The sequence below is a fragment of the Agelaius phoeniceus genome, chromosome Z, assembly GCF_051311805.1.
Source record: "Agelaius phoeniceus isolate bAgePho1 chromosome Z, bAgePho1.hap1, whole genome shotgun sequence".
Classification (NCBI taxonomy): domain Eukaryota; kingdom Metazoa; phylum Chordata; class Aves; order Passeriformes; family Icteridae; genus Agelaius; species Agelaius phoeniceus.
The window spans coordinates 80,246,661-80,265,531 of NC_135303.1; the positions used below are offsets into that span (position 1 = coordinate 80,246,661).

General features: G+C 46.0%; 1 long non-coding RNA gene across 1 annotated transcript; it reads right to left on the reverse strand.

Annotated features, from left to right (window-relative positions):
• Positions 1 to 4,271: 4,271 nt before the first annotated feature.
• On the reverse strand, positions 4,272 to 11,392 carry LOC143692034 (uncharacterized). Its single transcript, XR_013179894.1, has 3 exons — positions 11,277 to 11,392; positions 8,536 to 8,609; positions 4,272 to 4,457 (listed from the first exon to the last, which is right to left on the reverse strand). It is a non-coding gene; the product is annotated as an uncharacterized LOC143692034 (long non-coding RNA).
• Between the last annotated feature and the right edge of the window lie 7,479 nt (positions 11,393 to 18,871).

An 18,871-nucleotide genomic window follows, 5' to 3' on the forward strand; every position in this document is an offset into this window, starting at 1 on the left:
AATTGAGTGAGCTCTGTTTTTTAGCATGACAATTAATTTCTCTTTTGCCAGTCGTGGATTAATGTTGAGTTTAGGGTAAGGATGGTAAGCTGGCCAAGGTTGCAAGGACCTCCCTGCAGATGGGAGAGAATTCCTGCCCACACCCTGTCCCCACAGATTGGAAACACTCCCCAGAGAAGCACTCTGGGGTAACAGGAGAACACAGATCCTGTGTTGCTTGTGTAATTGCACCAATTAACTGAATTGTACATTTTGTTATTAGGTGAAACATCTTTGTGGTAGATCGATTTTTATATTCAGACACGGGATATGGTTTGCCTGAAGGCCTGTAGTAGAATCTAACACAGTAGGTGGCCTTGGAGGATCCCAAAAGCTCCAATTCTTGGGTTTGGTTCCTCTGGTGCATGGGGCAAAATCTTTGTCTACTCATTCCAGGTGTCCACCAGGTCAGGTTCCTTCCCTGTGAAGGGGTATTCACTGGGCTTTAATGGAACCCCTACCAGGCATGAGGCCAGTGGGTTGCTGGCACTGCCCATGGACAGGCACATGTTGTGTTGCTGAAGAGTTTTTGTGAGGGTGACCTAAATGTTCTCATTGGGCTGTGCTACTAACCATGCATCCAGTGCCAGCGTTCTTACTGGCATCCAGAAGATAGGGACAAGCAGAAGGACCTTGCCGGGGTAGGTGTTGCCTATTATGGCGGACGGATGGTAAAGGTGCTGCAGCCTTCCTGAGGAGAAGCGTCCTACGAGGAATGGCTCAGGGGCACAGGCACATCCTTCTCTCAGCCCAGCAAGTGATGCTCTGCTTTGGCTTATTCTGGGCGATGCGGAGAAAGGAGAGATGGGAGATTGTATGGCATTCCACAGAGAACTAGCCTGTATTAAGAGCAGGGCACTGTGAGAAGGAGACCAGGGAAAAGAACCCTGAGGATCCAGGGAAAATGGGTTTATATAGGGGAAGTGAGGGGTAGGACAAAACACTAGGGCCAGTGGGGTAAGGATGCAGGGACAGAGCAAAGGAGACAGGCCAATGGGGTACAAGGGATTAACATGATACTGTAAAGGATTCTGGGAGTCATCTTTCTACTTGCCACAACCAAAAGGGTTTTGGCTTAGGGATCACCTCCCCAGGGGAGTGTGGCAAGCCTTTCCCTGGCTGGTTTTCCAGTCCTCACAACTCCCCCTTCTTTATTTAATAAAAAGGCTTCCCCCAGAGACCTTATGAGTAAAGCCTTAAAACAACTAAACATGCACCAAAAAAAAAAAAAAAAAAAACCAAACCAAAAAAAACCAAAAAAACAACTAAAAGAATCTAAAGAATATTTTTTGGATGGAGGCAACCTATCCCAGTGTCCAAAAAGGTCTTCAAACCACTTAGGTTCCTTTTCGGTTTTTAGTTCTTGGAGTAAGTTTTGGATCCACTGGATGTGGGTGGAAATGCCTTTGCTGTCGGTGCTTAGGTTGAAGAAGCACAGCGCTTCAAATTCTTCACAGCTTGTCCATGGGCAAGCAGTAGAAAGTCAAAGGCAACTCAGTTTTGAAGTGTGGCATGCCTGATAGTCTCCTCATCCAGCAGGAGATCACGTAGCCCAGCAGATGTTAAGTTGTTTGCCAATTTTGTTTGCCAATTTTGAGATTTTTCTGACCAACACACCAAAGAGTGTGGGGGAATCAGTGCTGGCTAATCACCAATGCACTCACTTCCAGCTGTGAGATAGGATTAGGAGAAAGGTAAAGCAGGCTCAAAAATTTACAAGGGTGTAAAGAAAAATTTATCAACAGTAACTAAAAGAAAGAGTAATGAGAATCAGAAAAAATCTTTGAGAATACTTCCCCTCCCCCCATAACCTTTTCTTTCCCACTGACAATGTAAAGAAACAGTACCTAAACTTTCAGTCAGTTTGAAGCGGCAGCTGTGAAGGATTGTCCCTTCAGGACGTCCTGGCTAGCCAACCAGCACTACTAGCAGCTATGGGACACTCTCCTGATTTCCGTAGGTCAGAGGAGCGTCTAAGGGTCTCACCTTGTTCAGGGACATAACTCGCAGCAACAGTCAGCAGAAGAAATGAGAGTGGACTCCAGCTGGGGTGAATCTGGGTTTATTGAATCCCCACAGGGAGACAACACCCCCAGGGGAACTAACAGCCAAAGCCGAGACTGAGGTTTTACAAGGGTTTATAAAGAGGGGAGGAAATGGGGGTGGGGTTGGTCTCCAAGCAAATAGGATTGCAGGGGGGAGTGGGATACGGAAGATTGACTTTTGGAATACACCAACAGGAATAACTTTCGGTGGGGGCCCCAGCCCCTGAACCAATCACTCGACATTCTGGCTGGAAGCTTCTAGAGAGAAGGGTTGGGTTGCCGAGTGACAGACAGGGCACCAGAGAGGGATCAGGGAAAGGATACATTGGTTTCCATGGTAACTGGGGAGGAGCCAGGGTGATTGACAATGCAAGGGAGGGAAGAGAGAACCAGGGCAGAACCATTACAAGAGAGGGGGAAAACAGAGCAGTCCAACCGACAACTTATACAACCAATGCACAACATAACATCTCCCCCTTCTTTGTTTAAAAAAAATTATGAAGAATTTAAAATGAGGTAAACTGAATTTGGTTATTAAACTCAGAGTTGGGATAAATGTTTCCAAACCAAGGGTGGCTCAGAATGGCTGAAGCCCATCAGTTTTCATCCATAGGCTGTTCTTCTCCTGGGCTCATCACCTGATTCACGCTCAGAGGGGACAACAGCTTGCCTAAAAGTCTCTCATTTTTCAAATGATGGAGGAGGCAATCAAAACTATAATTACAACTAAAAAACTAAAAGTATGGTTCTCAAAATTGACCCAACCCAACCCAAGAGGCCCCATCCCAAGAAAATGTCCCATAGCCAGTGTCATGTTTCTTTCTTGATCTCGTGAACCATATTTTTCATTTTTCTGACAGCACTTCTTGTGTCCTCAGCCTTAGATGTTAGATTAAGGCAGCAAAGGCCTTTGAATTCCTCGCACTGATGGTTATGTAGAAGGAGGAGGAAGTTGAGGGCCACCCTATTTTTTAAGGTCACCTTCCTTGTGATTTTCTCATCTGATAGGAGGTCCATTAATGCGGCTGACGTAAGATTGGATTGTTTATCCACCCAACACTCTAGGTGGGCCAATTTACCCACAGCGTTGGCTGAGGACACCCAGGGCAAAAACGCAGTGACTGCAACTCCTTTTGGTTTTGACCAATGGATAATTTCTGAGTCACACTCTGGGTCAAGGTTTTGAGATCCCTCTTGGGACGAGCCAAATTCAGCCAAATTTGTTAGCTGTGAGATCGTGGTGTTGTTCCTGGGCAGGTGCAGTTGAGAGCTGTCTACTCTTCGTCTGAGTGACCAGCTCCCCCAGCCCACCTTGCTCTCACGCCCAGAAGACAGAAGACGTACACATGACCAGACGATGAAGGAGGGCTCTCAACACGGCTATGAGTCCAACAGGGTTTATTGCAGGAAGGTCAAAGGGTCCAGGTAAGGTGAGGGCAAGGAGAGGGGCAGGGACACAACCACTGCCAAAGGGAAGCCAGTGGCAGAGCCCAGAACAAGGGTGGGGCCAGGGTTTATAACTGGGGGAAGGTAGGTGGTGTCAGGATACATGTATCCAATGGGAAGGGGAGTCAGGGGAGGAGTTGAGGTGGGGTGACAAGGGGTACCCAATGAGAGAGGGGGTGGAGGGTGGTCCTATGATGAGACCCAACTGGGAAAGGAAGAGCGGAGGACCTTCTAGAATCAGGGAATGGACCACAGTTGATTGACAATCAGGCTGAAGTCTCCCAGGGTATCTTCACTCCATCCTCCCTGTGACCTCTCCCACAGTTAGCCAATTATTAATTTGGGTTTTGTTGGAAGTAAACAGTGAAAGCCGTCTGAAAGTGCAAGGGCCTCTGTTAAGACGGTATGGGATGCCTGCCCACACTCGGTCTCCGCAAATTAAGAACACACCACGGGAAAGGGATAAGGGCTTGTAATCAAAGGTAGAAGCCATTTCAATCTGGGTGACTACCTCATACCAAGAGTTAGCAGTGTATTCTTTCTTAAGCTGTAAAACTGATTGAAAAAGCTTATTTGGAGAGTTTGGGGTGAACATAAACTGAACACAGAGTGAGGCGTTGGCAGAGCCAAGCAATTCTAATTCCAGGGATTCGGAATCCAAAGGTTTTAGACCCCGGATTCTGTTCCTCCAACTGATCAAGGGTCAAAACCAGGAGAGCGGGTAATCTTCTGGGGCATCAAGGGAGCAAGGGAGGTAGCAAGGGGAGAGGGAAACTCATTGGGCAGGAGAGGGATCCCCACAAGGCAAGACAATATAGGGTCTTGTGCCGATGTGATGTTGAGGCAAATATGATCTTGGCTGAGGACTTTCGCAAGGGTCTGCCAGACATTGGCCTTGGGCTGGGGAACGATCCATTGGTCCGTTGGCTGGAAAAAGGACCATAAAAGTGACAAAAAAGTGACAACAGTGGCTTGAATGGGAGCCATCGGGTCAGGGTCACGACAAAGAAACAGAAAAAAATTTAGAAGATAGATTAAAAAATTTTGGTCCTGCTCAGGGAGGAGGTTTAGATCTTGGATAAAGGGCTTGCACCTCCTCCTCCAACAGGCCTCTTCAATCTGTGCCACAACTCCAACAAACGGTGTTTTCTTGGAGAGAAAGGGCCTGACCCATTTGGAAGGAGTCCATTTCAAACCCGAGGAAGTAGACATGCATGCGTATCCTCTTCCCCAGGTGACAAGGTCAAAGGGCCCCTCTGTTTTCCAGGTCTCTGGGTTGTTAATTAGGCCTGGAGGCCTGGCTTTCAGGTGCAGCTGGTCACAGTGCCTATAATGTCTAACAATGGGTGGGTTGAGGTTGTCAAAAGAGCAATTTAGGAAGTTGATAGTGAACAATGCTTTTGAGAGCCAGATCTGTGGGGACTCTACCTTCACTGCCATGCTTTGTTGCTGAAGGACTCTCTTTAGGCTCTGGTGGATTGGAGCAGTGGCCGGTGAAAAGTGAAACGCCCAGGCTAGATAAGTGTCCAGCCAACCTCCAGCCAGTCAGGCACTTCCCCGACCCGGAGTCAGGGCGTTGTGCCCAAGGCGATGTCGAGCCTTGCGGACGTGTGGCTGCAGTAGAGAGCTCCGAAGTCGCAGGATGAAATGAAGAGGCGACCCTCAGTTTCTTCGGGGGGGTGGTTTTATTGGTAGGGAAACGTGGAGTTTTTCGGTGGAAGAAGCTGAGAGCCCCGAGGCAGGGAAAAGCCTCGGTTTTACAGAGGGTGGGAGGGGTCAAAGATAGCAAATCAGAGAGGGATACATTAAGGATTGGCATGATCGGAGAACCCATCAAACACAGTTGCAGGAGGGACCCTGGCCCCTAACCCAATCACTCGACACCCTTGCCCGAACTCTCTAGAAAAAGAGGCAGGGGTGTCGAGTGACAGGCAGGCTGCCAGGGGTGGGGAACAAGAAAGATACATTTGGTAACCAAGACAACTGGGGAGGGGTTTGGGGATTGACACAAACTGGTAACAGGGCAGGACCTTCTGAGAGAACAATGGGGGGAAAACTGAACAAGCGTAAAACACACCACAACAGTGGGTCCTCTCCACCATGGCTTGGCCTGTCGGGGAATAGGGGATGCCGGTCTTGTGCTCTATTCCCCATTGCTGCAAGAAGCTCTTGAGTTCCCTGGATTTATACACTGGGCCGTTATCCACTTTGATGACCTTGGGGATGCCCAACACAGAGAAAGCCTGCACAAGATGTTTCTCCGTGTCAGCTGCTTTCTCCCCTTTATGGGCTGAGGCATAGACAGCACTGGAGAAGGTGTCTACTGACACATGGACATAACTGAGTCTACCAAAAGATGAAATATGCGTTACATCCATTTGCCACACCTCACAACTAGATAGACCGCTGGGGTTAGCTCTGGAGCTAAGAGATGGAAGTTGGTGGGACTGAAAGTGAGGGCATGTGGCCACAATCGCCCTGGCCTGTTCATGAGTGAGTTGGAACTGTCCAACAAGACTAGGAGTGTTTTGGTGGAATAGCTGGTGGCTAATCTTAGCTTGATTGAACATGTCTGGGAGCGGAACCATCTGAACTGGGGCAGCAAGGGCGTCAGCTCTTCAATTGCCCTCCGTGATGAACCCTGGCAAGTCTGTGTGTGATCTGACATGCATCATGAAGAAGGGTTGCTCTCAGTGGGAGACTAAGGTGACTAATTTTGAGAGCAAGTTAAAAAGGGGCATGTTGGACACCTCTTGCAAAATTGCATTTTCGGCTCTGGACACTACACCTGCAACATAAGATGAATCTGTGACTAAATTGAATGGTTCAGAGAACGTCTCGAAAGCCCTGACTGCATCCAATTAAGCTACTTGAGGTGATCCTTCTACCTTGGTAACATCAGCCTCCCACCGCTGGGTTTGAAGAAGATCCCTCCAAGTCATCACAGATTTATGGGATGCTCCGGATACGTCAGTGAACACGATCAGGGCTTTTAGAGGGGTTTGGCTCTGAACGCTTTTTAATGACAGAGAAAACTGAACATCCTGATTGAAAACATTGTGGGCTGGTTGATGAATATAGATTTGACCGGTGTAGCTGTCTAATGCAAATTTCAAGGGCTCATTCTCTTGGAGCAGGTGTTCCAACATACCCTTTTTGAATTGGCCTGAATTTAATTGAATAGATATGTGGATGCAGCCGAAATCACGACCTGCCAGCTCCCTAATCTGAGATCTTGCCTTGCGGATCAGTTCTGCCACCAGCTCTTGTGCCCATGTCATCCTCTTGGACCTATGGTGGCCGAGAAGACCCACTCTATGATTAAGAGGGGGTCTCTCGAGCCTTGGTTCTTGTCCTTAGATGGAATGTCCCATTGGAAAATCACTCCGTGGAGGTGTGGCAATTTTCCTAAAATGATAAACTTGAATGGCAGACCTGGTTGGTACCTGTGGGCCTGCCTGGCAGAAATAGACTCTTGAATCTTCTCCAGCACTATTCGTGCCTCCCGGGTAAGTGACCTAGGAGAACTAAGCTCCTCTTCTCCTTTCAATAAATTGAAAAGGGGGGGCTAGGTCATCAGTTGAAATGCCTAACCAAGGCCTTACCCAGTTCAGAGACTCATACAGCTGGTGGACATCTGCCAGGGTCTTAATGTTACTTTTGATAACCAATTTTTGCGGCACAATGGTCCGCCTGCTGATCTCTAAGCCTGGGTACTTCCAGGGTGGCATCCACTGAATTTTGTCCTCTTGGAGCTTGAACCCTGCAGCAATCAATGCACTGATTGTCAAGTCAAGCATGTGTGTAAGTATGTTATCTGTCAGAGTGCAAACTAGAATGTCGTCCATGTAGTGAAAAATTATGATGTCTTTCATGGCTGCACGCACTGGGGACAGCAAGGAAGCGACACACCATTGGCAGATAACAGGGCTGTTCTTCAACCCTTAAGGGACAACATGCCAATGGTAGTGCTTCCTTGGGGGCTTCTTGGTTGATGGTAGGAACTGAGAAGGCAAAATGTGCATCGTCAGGGTGCAGGGGAATTTGAAAGAAGCAAATGTCCACGACTTGATGTCCACAACTGCCAAATACCAATTTTGAGGGAGCATCGTCAGGGATGGCATCCCTGGCTGGAGAGGACCCATGTCTTCGATGACATTACTAATTTGGCGGAGGTCGTGAAGGAGTCGCCACTTATCTTTATTGGATTTTTTGATGACAAAGACTGGGGAGTTCCATTGTGACACAGTCTCCACCAGATTACCTTTCAGCAGCTGCTCCTCAATGAGCTCCTGGAGTGCCTTCAGTTTTTGCTTATTGAGCGGCCACTGTTCTACCCCTACTAGTGTATCCGTTTTCCAATGCAGTTTCTAGGTAGGGTGCTCTTCAGTGGCCGCAACCCGAAAAACCTGAGGAGCCATCAGGAGGTCAATTCTGGCTCCCCACTGGGCAAGAAGGTCCCTTCCCCACAAGGGTTCCATATACTCTAAAACAAATGGGCGTATAGATGCCAATTTCCCATCTGGCCCCTTAATTTGTACAACACTCTTAGACTGCCTTGCCAATTGCATGCCTCCAACACCCTGAACGCAACCAGCCACATCTTGCAACTCCCAATGTGACAGCCATTGCCGAGAGAGAATAATCGTCACATCTGCCCCTGTGCCCAAAAGCCCTCGTAATGATTTATGATTCCCACCTCTCAACAGACTGCAGATGATTCGAGGCTTCTCTTGCCCCAAAACTTGGGCCCAGGCTACCATATGGGGAGTGTTCTGTTGATGTGGGTGAGGTAGTTCTGGATCCCAGGTCAGCTCAAGCACTGGAATGGCCTGAGCTATGACCTGACCTTTGGGCAGAAGGGTGGGAGGGCAGACACAGTACAGCCTGAGAGAAAACCGCCCTGGGTCCGATGTTAAGAGACCCAGGACTATGTTGATGTCGAGTGGTGTAAACTTGGTGTTTCCAACAACAACATACCTACATTTGATCTGATCTCAATTACCTTGATGTTCTGGGCACACAGATACCAGGTGGAAATGAGAATTCCTCAAATGAAGTGGTTCTGTGAGCTGCAACCTGAAAGGGGTAGTTTGAGAACATGTGGTTAAAATGGGTCTAGGTCATACACATTCTAGACAGGTCAAGTCTGGTTTGATCAAATCTGGTTGGGTTGTGGACACAGGTAGGTCCTGTTTAGGGATGTCTTCTCCCTTCCCTTCCCTGCAAGATGGTATTGAGCCCACCTCATTTTTGTCTTGGTACAGGGGGGGGACTGCACTCAGAAATTAGTTTTTTTTAATGGGAGTTTCCCTGAGATTTTTGCTTTCTTCTGAATTTGATAAATTGAAGCCTCAGGGGGCACTCTGGCAGCCAATGTCCCGTTCTTCCACAAAGATGACAAGGAGCGGAATGCGTTTGGGACAGCCTTGGGATGCATGACTGGTGATTGGCAGATGGTGGGGCCGGATCAGCAGCAGCAGTGTTTGCAATGTCAGCAGCAGCAACTCTCTGGGGGTTGTGTTGGGGCTTTGCATCGAGAGCTTCTGGAGACACGGTGACCCTGTGGGCGTGAACCTCCAACATATACTGCAGAGTGAAAGAAGGATCCAGCGGCAAGCTGAAGATGGCAGCCTTGCATGCTGTATTAGGATTGGCAGACCCCACCTCAGTGAGAATCTCAAGCCTGCCCTCTTTGCTCTGCACCTGCAAATCTACAGCCCTGTGGAAGCGTTCAACAAAAGACACAAAAGGTTCATTGGGGAGTTGAATAATTTGAGAGTAAGTAAAGCGGGATGCTGCAGACCGCAACCAAAAGAATGCTCTTTCTGCTCTTTCATTCTGGGGGGATGATCATGCCTGGGACTGACCATCTGTCCAATCCCCCATTCCACACAAATGATCATTAGATATGGTTCCCCCACTAAAATCCATGGCAGTGCAGGGGTTATCCCAAAGCATAAGTAAGATCCCCATTGCTTCCTGTTTCCATGCCGCCTCCTACATAACAAACTCAGTGGGGTTCAGCAACCATGAAAAAAGACACCGCAGATCAGCAGGGGTGACCTTGGATTTGGTAAGCGTTGCCCTTAGGATCCCCCGGAAGTATTCACTCTCCCGGGAGAAATCCTTTTGGGGCTTGCACAACTCCTTTATAATATGATGGGGGAATGGGGTCCACTGGGCCTGGGCTCTCCCCTCCCTCTCTGGATGGTAAGTGACCAGGGCTGCTGCAGGGATGGGAATCAGCTCCAGGTCCCAGCTCTCCGCCTCTTCCCCCCTGGACGCCGAAGTGTGGGAACCAGAACTGGGAGGGGAGGAGGAGTGGCTAGAGGACTGGACGGGGACATGTGATGGTTCTGTCCCCGCCCCAAGGGTGTGATAGAGAGGGGGGCTTGAGAGGAGGGAGGAGAGATTGAATAGAATCGGGAGGAGCCGTGGGGAGAGGAGCAGAAAGGGGAAAGGAGGGGTAGTGGTAGGAGTCTAGGGACAGGAAAGGGTTTTTAGAGGGAGGAAAGAGGTTATGGGATGAAGGAGGGGAAAAGGCAGAAAAAGCCATGCGGCTTTCTCCATCTTGTGCTCCATGGGAGCCATCTTGAGTAGGTTCTTGGGTGGGGAGACAGAACTGAACAGAGGATTTGGAAGATGGGGATTTATTAACTGGGTGAGAGGGGGAAGGGGAGGAATATCAGGGACTCTGGCCAGGACTACTCGGGCGGGGGGATTGGGAACTTCAAGGGGAGCCAGGGGGATGGTGAAAACCCTGCGCTCTGCTGGAGCGAACTGCTCCTTTCACAATCCCATTTTTAGAATGAATGGGAGAGACAAAAAGGCTAGGACCAGGGGAACAGGGAGAACTGGGGATTAAACTCTGTGATGATGGCTGTTTTCTCAGTCCCAAACTAGATTTTAAAACAGCTCTAATCTGTGAGGTCCAAAATTTAATTTTTAACAGAGAAGAGTCCCCTAGTCTGGCAGATTCTTGTAATTTGTCACTAACAGCATCCCAGAGGCCTAGGTAGTAAATTTGATTGGGGGAAACTTCTGGGAATTGGGAAAACAGCCATTTAACTATCTTTCTAAATTCCTTTTTGTGAACTTTAACACCGCCCCCTGCAAGGATCCCTGCAACTTGGGTGTAAACTCTCTGAGCCACAGAGAAACGAGCACCTATGGTAAAGATGTTATTTGGTGCAATCCACCACCCCAGTCCATCCACCGCCCCAGAAAAACGTAAGAAGAAAAGGAAAGGCCCCACACCAGCCCCTGTGAGAAAAAGGGGAGCTGCACAGCAAAGTGCCAGTGGGCACAAGGAGAGGAACCAAGCACTGCACCAGTCTAAAAATTTAGTAAAATGACAGGGAGAAAGAAAGAGAAAGACTCACGTTCTGACAAGAGCCAAAGAAAATCTAGGAGTGACGGCTTCTGCTGGGGGGATGTCTCCTTTGGTGCAAGGAGCTGCCATTCCCAATCCTCTGGACCACCCAACAAAAAGGAGTCTGCACTAACAGAGGTAGCTTGACTGTCAAGGAGACTTATTGCAGGAATCCAAGGGGTAAAATCCAGAGGGTCTGCAAGCCTTGTCCGTGGGTTCTGTTCTCAGCTGCCGCACGTTGTGCGCCAAATGAAGTGGTGGCTGTGAAGGATTGTCCCTTCAGGACGTCCTGGCTAGCCAACCAGCACTACTAGCAGCTGTAGGACACTCTCCTGATTTCCGTAGGTCAGGAGAGCATCTAAGGCTCTTACCTTGTTCAGGGACGTAGCTCGCAGCAACAGTCAGCAGAAGAAATGAGAGTGGACTCCAGCTGGGGTGAATCTGGGTTTATTGAATCCCCACAGGGAGACAACACCCCCAGGGGAACCAACAGCCAAAGCCGAGACTGAGGTTTTACAAGGGTTTATAAAGAGGGGAGGAAATGGGGGTGGGATTGGTCTCCAAGCAAATAGGATTGCAGGGGGGGAGTGGGATACGGAAGATTGACTTTTGGAATACACCAACAGGAATAACTTTAGGGAGGGGCCCCAGCCCCTGAACCAATCACTCGACATTCTGGCTGGAAGCTTCTAGAGAGAAGGGTTGGGTTGCTGAGTGACAGACAGGGCACCAGAGAGGGATCAGGGAAAGGATACATTGGTTTCCATGGTAACTGGGGAGGAGCCAGGGTGATTGACAATGCAAGGGAGGGAAGAGAGAACCAGGGCAGAACCATTACAAGAGAGGGGGAAAACAGAGCAGTCCAACCAACAACTTATACAACCAATGCACAACATAACATAGTGCCTCTAGAGTAGCCTTTCTTCAGTTCGTTTAGGGAGAGAAGTCCCTCTCGTTAATGTTATGGAGATTTCTACACAAGAAAGAACCAGTTCTCTCATGGCTCTCACAAATAGCAGCCACCTAGGCACATCTGCAATAGTGATTTCCCTCCTATTTTCCACAAGTTTTTCCCACAGCTGCGTTTATGGGCCCTGTCAACCTATGGGGTACTGTTTGAAAGGTGAGCTGTTCAAAGGCAAATGTTCTCATTATCTAGCTCTAAAATCATCTTCATCTTTGGGATCAGAGCTCTTCTTCTTTTTCTTCTTCTCCTGGGGGCACGAGACTACTCTTCTTTCTTTTTCTATTCAAACTTCTCATAGGATCACAGCTATTTTAACATCTGCTTACTTTGGCATGGAGGCCTTTGCTTGATATCAAATTGAACCCTTTATCTCCCCATGACTTTCATGTAGTACAGGGAAACAGAGTCTTTTCTCCACAGCTCTGCAAGAGTGTTTCAGCCCCAAGATCAAGACATCTTCTCATTGATCCCATCTGGGACTTGACTACTTCTTCACTGACTTCACTGTTTTCATGTTGGTCCTTTACATGCTTGCATCTTCTTCCTTTCTTCCACTGAAGCACTGAAAGAGTTAACATCTCACCCAGGGCCTGCAGATGGCCACTCGGTGCTTGCAGTGGGAACTGTGACTGGGGCTGTGTCAGGATTGGCTGCGTGGCTGCTCTTTGGTTTTCTCTGCATTCAATTCCAGCTGCAGGGCCACTCTGCGTGGGCTGCAGGGCTGCCTCTGGCTGCAGCCACATGCAGCCTTGTGCGCTGCCACACTGCAGGGAGGGGACTTGGCAGCAAGATTTTAATAGCCATGGACCGGCCCTGCTTCAGCCAGTGTCACATGGCACACTCTGATGCACACATTGACAAGGGGTGATATTCCCCTGGGGCCCAGGAATCCCCAACTAGTTACTGCAGATCAATGTGGATGACAGACAAGACAGGCTTTGCTTGGAAATCTGAGGATTCATTAACTCAAATGCTGACCAGAGGCAAGGACCTAGAACACAGGCTGGGTAATGGGTTTTAAGGGTTTTAAGAGTGAGGGTGGAGTTTAGGGTTGGGGACCAAGAACAAGAGAGCTGGGGAGGAACCCAAGGTGGAGTTTACAATTCACAGACCAATGAGGAAAACAAAGGGAGGAGAACAGGTCACATGGAACAGTGGGGCATCAAAGGTGAGGGATTTCCAAAGGGGACTTCCAAGCAGGGGGCTGGGACAAGGGAGGATTAACAAGTGGTAGGAGGAAAGACAGGGAACATTCTTGAACAAGGGGCAGATCATAGGATATGATAGATAACTGGGTAGGAGGGCACAACTTAGGTAAAACCAACAACATTGAGGGAACAGGATCGAACCATTAAGGAAAAGCACACCACAACAGACCAGGGCCTGGCAGCTGCTGGGGCTCGGCCTGGCCGGGACAGGGCCCGGTGGGCTCCCCGGAGAGGGGCCCTGCCCTGCAGCATAGCCTACCTGGCCTGCCCCAGCTGGGACAGGGGCTGGGCCGGGCTTGTTGCTTGTTCCCAGGCTGGAAGGAAAACGAGGATGTTTCCAGGTTTATTTTGTCTTTAACATGTGTTTTTTGCAGAGGCATGTCCAGCTTTCTAGTGGCTGGAAGCTTTGCATTACTTACCTAAATGTCTCCCATGACGAGGGAGAGAGGAACAGCCTGGGGTGTACAGGAGGGGGAGATGGGGCTTTTGGGGCAGAGAAAGGAGAAAAGTACAAGAAAGGGGGCATTCAGAGCTCTGCTTAGTATTTAGTATTTGTTGTTGAAGTAGCAGCCTTGTTACCTAGGGTGTGGTGCAGCCCTTGGTCTGGTCTGTGATCTGGTGATGGGACAGTTTAATCTTTGCTGTAGGGGTCTTTGGTGCCATCTCCAGGCTGTTGTTTGCTGTTCCTCTGAAGAAGGTCCCACAGAGAGTCAGCTGAGTAACAACAATCACACCAATATGGCTACATGTCATTCCACTTTTATTTAGCAAGCTTGTCATATTTATGCTTCTATACATTGTTTTGCACAACAGCTGCTCAATACTCATTGGCTAAGTGACTGCAATCTTCCCCAGTCCCCAGCTCATGTTTTCACTTTAGGTTTCAGCTTCAATTTTTATTATTTCCTATTAGCCAACAGAATTGTTGCATGGCCCAGAAACTCACAAACCCTTTTCAAGGGTAGTACACTATTCAAAGTGTATGAAAATGATGATCATCAAGAGTGGGATCTAGAAATCATAAAAGTGCTATTCAGGTAGAGCATTTCTAAATATATTTTTCAGCTACCAGACTTAAGTAAATTGTATTCTCACATGATAGATTTTCCAGCTTCTTTTCACTTCCCATGAGTTAGTGATATAATAGGAAAAAGAGTCTTTGATTCTTCATAATAAAATGAAAGAAACAGTAGTGAGAGTTTACACAATCAGTTTTTGTTAGAGAAATTAAAGAAGCCACTGTGAGGGTAGGAAGGAATGGACAATCCTGAGACACTTGGAAGATCACTGTTTACCTAAACCAAAATCAGAAAAGAAGTGCATAAATACAGAAAAATTCTTAAAAGTTTTGTTTTACTGTGGTGCCTGTATTACTGTGCTGAGTCACCCACTCTCATCCAATCCAAGCACTCCCACTTATTTTTATCCGCCTGTGTTTCTTACCTTACAGTTAAATAACTGCACTGAAGTAAGATCTATCTTCCTGCTTTTTGTTTGAACAGTACCTTGCTCAAGTTACTCCCATGCCTCTGTCTGAGAACAGTAGGTGCTGCAGAAATTTTAAAAAATTAACTCTCAGAGAATACAGAGAACTTGATAAAGAGAAACCAAGATTCACCCACATAAAGAGATGAGCTGAGCTTTTAAAATGTGCAAAAAGAAAAGAGACAGCCACACAAAAAAAGGACAAGGAGGAGAAATTATAAGTATTAATAAATGCTAAGACATCATGACTGCTTCAGAATATCTGAAAAACAAATGTGTTATGGGCCAGGAAAATATATTTCATGTCCAGTCACTGTACATGATACATCTGTCTGCTAGAGATGGTAGACTAACCAACCATGGCCAATGCAAAGACCTTATATAAATGACTGATACTGAAGAAACAGAGATGTGAAAAGCAGTCAGAGAAGTGAAAGAAGACTGGAAAGTCTGGAAAACCAGGGAAGGTGCAACTTTGAGAATACAGGTAGTGAAAGAAAGTGAGAAAAATGCAGCTGTCAGAACTGGAAAACAACCAGGATATGAAGCATATGAGATATGCCTCTCTTCATTCTGGTCAAACCTCTTGCAAGCAGGGTTGGAAGTAAGGAAGAAGAGAATGACAGTTACTGGAAGAGGTGTCCAGGTGCAGATCAATAAAAATGTATTTGGTTCTTGAACCAAAGTAAATAGAGTTAATAATCAAAGTAAATAGCAGCATTTTCCCCCTGTCACTGGTATTGATTGGTGTCTAATTTTTTGACTGAAAATTATGCTGCTAATTCATTTTTGTTTAATTATGAAATCAAGTTGTTCTAGCTTGCCCTGGTTAGGGATATTCTTCATTTATGCTGTAGATTCAGTGATGCCAATAGCAGAATCACAGGCTTGTAGAAATTCGCTAGAGGGAAAATCACTGCACCAACCCCAAAGTAAGCAAAGGGTGTTTCTTTTTCTACCTGGAGGGGAAGTGGTGAGCACAGTATTAGGTGAATTGCAGTCCTCAGTTTCTGACATTGAAATCGGCCATACAGTCAGTTACCCATACAATCAAATAAACCTAGAGTTTTTGCATCAGCCTGACTAGAATACTTCCACTGACTAAGAAAAAAAAAAGAGTTTTCATATCTATCTATATATCTTTCATGCTTTCTAAAGGAAGAGAAAGATTTTTCTAAAGGAAAAGAAAGATTCATTTTGCAAAGGCTAACATGCTAAATTTCAGGTATGTGAGTATTACTGAGTCAGGTGATCCTTCTCACACATGTGGTACTTGAAGACTCAATTTGTAGACAGATTCTACAGCACATTAGGCATATTAAAGGACTAATAACACTGGCTTTGTTTCGTTTTTTGTAGAAATGCACTTTGATTTCCTAAACTTTAAAATAAACAGTCTGTACAGGAACCTCTTATTATTCTCCAGACTGTAGGGCAGTTTGCCAAGGGAACAGCACTATGACCTCTGTGTGTGATTGATGGCAACAAGCAGAACAGAATATTGCCAGTATCCAGACAAAGGCAGAGTATAAGCTAGGAGTATAAACTGAGCACTTTTTTTACACAAGACTTTCAGTCTGTCTCAAAGACCTAAAACAAACAAAAGAATTAAATGTTATAAACCAAAATCTTAGGAGCAGTGGTGTTGCAACATGCTAAAGTAGCACAAAATCTCCAAAACGCTCTCTGGTGATCTCTCTCTTTTACTCTACATAGGAACTTTGGGTCTCTAGATACTCTCAACAACATCCTACTTAGGTATCCTTGAGTAGTTGTGCAATGAAAACCTGTCTTCAGAAATCTTGGGAACAAATACAGGGGAGACTTTTAGCAATTCTTTGATCTACATAAGTGAGTCAGAGGATCACAACCCTTTCTTGACTTGAGACAGCAGGAATACATTTTAGTGCATTCAGGCTACAAATATGCTCTATTTAGGAACTGGTTCTGGCTCTTTATCGATGTGACTGGGAGTAAATTTCAGGATTTGGGTGGATCCAGTGGTCTGGAACCTCAGAAGAGATGAGGCTGCATTGTTATGCACTCCTTGCTAAGGATTGCTGCCAGCTGGGATGGACAGTGTGAGCTGTAACCATACAGTGCTGTCAAGGTACAATCACTGCCCTAGTGCCTCTCTTTGGGATGTGCTGCAGCTAAAGTCCTGTGCAAGCATGGCCCACAGCTTGCTGAGGCCAGCATGTGTGTTTCACAGAGGCCTTGTTGTCACACTGTGTCAAACAATGATCCAGGAAGAAATAGAAAGACTTAATTCAAAGATTTAGTTAATTGTATCTCTATTTAGGAAATACAGTATTTTTTTATCCTACAGGACATTGTCATTTAAGGCTTCCCTTCTGTGAATTTACTCTGGGACTGTTTTACAATACTTTGTCCCAGAGTATAAATCCAGTGTGCTGGTGCTCTTTACCCAGAAAAGGGGTATGTACTTCTGGCATAGTTTGACCCACTTCAAATGAACAAAGTACTCTTATTTTGGAATAAGGTTGGACCTTCTTACAGTTTTTCAAGAACAGCTAATTTTTTCTGAATTCAGTATCTCGTTGGATACAACTTTCAAATGTAGGCAGTCTGGTTAGGTATTTCAGAGACATCAGGAAAATGATATCTGTTCTGAGGAGTGATGCCCTAATTGCTGTGCTAGCTTCTACCTGCATGCAGATAATATGAAGCTTGACAGCCCCTGGGTATGTTGTAAGTCCCATTCAGGAACAACCTGAGCTGTCTCACCATTTCAGGGAATACTGTGACAACAATGATAGTCCAATATCCAGTTATCTTCATTCCACTTTGATGTGCATAAACCAAAACCAAATTAGCAGCATATAAATACACAGAAATATCCAAGCAGCATTTTCACTAAGAATACAAGATCAGACTTCATGCATTTCACTGCATATTGTGTGATAACCATTGAAATTCTGTGGATTCTGTGTTTCAAACATTCCAAGACCTTCATTTCTCCTGGCGTATGCAACTCTGTGTGCTCAAACATGGAGTAAATTTATATGCCCAGAAAGTGATTAGAATAAGGATAGGATTCCTGGCCTATAGCTGCACCTCTGAGTGCAGGATCTCACACGGTCCAGCTGAAGCACAACTCTGCATTCTCTCCCACTCCTGAGTTCACAATTATCTGCTCAGCAAATCACGCATCAGGCCAATGAATATAATCTGGTGCACAGACTAGAGAGCAGGAAGGAAACTGCTGTGCTGGAATGCTTAGAGACCAGAGATGCATGGAAGGTACCACTGTGGGAGAAATAAGACAGGAGCTGGCTCAGCATGTTAGCTTGAGGATGTCACTCAGGTGGCAGTAGGGACACCCATAGACAATAGGCACTGTGGTGGAAACATCAGTATCAGGTTATATGTTAGCCAGAATTTTCTGTGGCTGTTGATTTTAATTGCCTGCCATGAATCTTGTTGGGTACTGCGGCAGCAGTTTCCAATGCATCCTTTTCAGTTGGGGCTCTCAAACTATTTAACCCTTCAGGCATACCAAGACACTCCAAAAAATCTTCACAGCAATATGTCCTTTCAGTAATTTATTTTTCAGTTTATATCTATGTTACTAGCTACTTGTGACTGGAACAAGTGATCACAGAATAGTGGGGGATCCAAATGTGTGTATGTACATCAGTTTATTTATATTAACTCCATAGCTGTGGTAAAAATAAAGCTGGAAAACATAAATCCTTGGTAGAATTTTTTTGTTATAGTGAACCTAAAAGCAGTTCAAGTCTCCACTGAAAAGAAGGATATTGATATTAGCTCAGCAGCAATTCTTTTCAACAAAAGACTGAAAAGTGCTTGAATTCAAGTACATAATTCAACCATGTATTGATTATACTCAGCTTCCTCTCTTGTTTTAGAGAAATGTAGCAGTACTTAGATAACTGGGTTCTTTGCTTTCAATAATATATATTTTGACAAATTTTGACTCTCTAATTTTGAAAATAAAACCCCATGGGATTCTTTTAATGTTGTTTGTCAGTTAAATGTGTAATTTGCATTTATTTTCTTGCAAATAGCTTGTAGTTTTTCAAAGAAGCCTAATGTATAGCTGTGTCAGTGCATCCTTATGCTATATTGCCAAAGGTCTGGATGTGTGATGTGTAAATGTTATAGTCATAAAAGAGGATTCTCAGGTAATTAATTACTTAAATCCTCATTATTCAGAGTCAAGAAAAAATTTAATTTATCCCACCAAATTTAATGTACAGCACATATGCAGATCAGATTTAACCTATTTCTTTCATATGAACTAAAGGTAAGGATACTGTTT